The sequence below is a fragment of the Dipteris shenzhenensis genome, chromosome 4 (genome assembly GCF_047967505.1).
Source record: "Dipteris shenzhenensis isolate YYH24624 ecotype China chromosome 4, Dip_SZ_1.0, whole genome shotgun sequence".
Lineage (NCBI taxonomy): Eukaryota > Viridiplantae > Streptophyta > Polypodiopsida > Gleicheniales > Dipteridaceae > Dipteris > Dipteris shenzhenensis.
Window position 1 is genome coordinate 7,534,127 of NC_141599.1, and position 2,301 is coordinate 7,536,427.

Sequence of the window (2,301 nt, forward strand, 5' to 3'; positions counted from 1 at the left end):
TCTCAGATCTCTCTTTCTCTCAATGAACTAAGAATTCCTCTCAATAGAACAGAATCCCTCTCAATGAAATGAATAGAAATCTATCAATCCTCACAAAGAAATCACTCATGAATCTCTCATAAAATGTATGGATGGAAATGTCTCTCATGAACGGAAATTCTCTATCACTCTACGGAAGTGAATGGAATACTCAATCTCTCGATCTAACCCTTTTCTTTATAGCACTCTATAAGTGTTAGTATTATTCACATATGATCACATGATGTTGAGTGTGGTCTCTCAACATTGTTGACAAGCATTGTTAACCATCACATGTAACGCTGCCATAACTAGCATACATCAAACTGTGTCACACTATTAACTAGCATGTCCAAGACTTTCATACACAGAAAATTAAGTCTAACTAGCACACATCAAATATTGTCATACATTGCTAGCTAGAACACTTCTAAAACTATCATACACTGTTAACTTTTAACTATCATATGGATCACTAGCTCATTTTGTCAAAAATAAAATTAATATAAAAGATACACTACTAACTAGCACCTTGCTAAGTAGATAACTTACAAACAAGGCATCAAAAGTAGTTTTAATGCTAACAAGATTCATATCAAATCCCAAAGGGCATGCTATTATAGATTGCTTCGTAACTTTCAGGGGTGATTGTGTACACTTGCCTTCTTTTTGGCATGCACTCCATGGGTACATTGATGCAACGTATAAGATTTAAAAGTACGTGGACAAGGGGCTACTTGTTATCTAGTTTGAAGGAGTAGGAATCCAGTTGCTTGTAGTACAGCCCTTTCACAACATAGGAACCTTTATTGATCACATTCTTCCATTCATCAATGTACCCCTTTTCTACCTTCTCCTTTACTTCCATGCACTTAATAAGATAAAAGTCTACATCCTCAATATTGGTTGCTGCATCTGGATTTATAGCAAAAGTGTCAACAACACACAAAGCACTACTTAACACATCATAGTGCCCTTCATACATGACACTGTCATATCCATTCACCTCATTTGCATTGACCTGAGCATCATTAGGTAGTGGCACCATAGTGTGATAAGTCCAGGGCTACACGTGGGACTTGTTAATGCAATGGTTCCATTGTGAATTCCTGAATGCTTCACATAAACATGTCAATGATCTTGTTGTCAAGATAGTTGGATCCATTGGGCTATGACCACAAAATGAATGAGTGATACTTTGAAATACTCTCATAATTCCACTTCACGTCTCTGTTCACATCTACCTGTTTAATCTCCCAAACACACAATTGCAATCCCTTTCGTTTGAATGATATGCTATGTTTCTCTTTGAGAAGAAGTCTCATAGAAAAGTAATCACATCAGCTACACACTTCAAGATGGGACTAGTGGGCTTTAACTGCTCATTTGTCAATGTTCTCCTTACCACAACTCTAGCACCATCATACTCTCCCTTGCCATGCATTGATCCAAACAAGAACGATCTCATCTCCACCCCTATTAGTCCGGCATATCTTGCAACAGAATAGAACGGCCTGGCAGCCTTAAACTGTGAGGCTACACCATCTGACCAAACCCACTGTATTTTTGGAGCAACACCCTATTTTTGTAGCCAATCATAATGCAACATAAAGCAATACTGGACAAACAATGTGTTGTGCACCCTGTCATCTGGCATGAAGAAATTGACTATTTTTTTTATTTCCCCTACTTGGAGATAGTACATTATGTGTACAAAAATTGTTATCTAACTTGACTGACAGTGCATGGATTGTATCTCATTTTGCTCCTCGAATGCATAATTCTCTGCAAGATCTACAACAACAATTGAAACAACCACAACATCAAGAAATTGTGTGTGTAGTTCTTGAATCGTTCGGCTTGCCAGTGGGCCACTTAGCTATCTGTGATAAAGACCTTGAGCTTGGACTTGCTTAGTATCTAACCATGCTACTTATCATACAATGCTTACTATGTCACCACGCTATGTAATATGTATCATATCGTGCTTGTTATTACACCATGCTAGTTATCATAATTTAGGGCCAACCATTTTTGCTATAAGACCATGCTAGTTAGCATAATCTAGATCCAATCATGCTTGTTATAAGACCATGATAGTTAGCATAATCTAGGTCCAACCATGCTTGTTATAAGGCCATTCTAATCAGCATAAACTGGTTCAAACCATGCTTGTTCTCAAACCATGATTATTGTGTGACCATGCTATTCATCATTTCATGCTACTTAGTAGATAATATAGTAAATGGATCATGCTAGTTAGCATTATATAGTTATTGGGCC

General features: G+C 37.3%; 1 pseudogene; it reads right to left on the reverse strand.

The window, feature by feature from the left end:
- Positions 1–613: 613 nt before the first annotated feature.
- LOC147902406 (uncharacterized) lies at positions 614–1,183 on the reverse strand (annotated as a pseudogene).
- Positions 1,184–2,301: the final 1,118 nt, after the last annotated feature.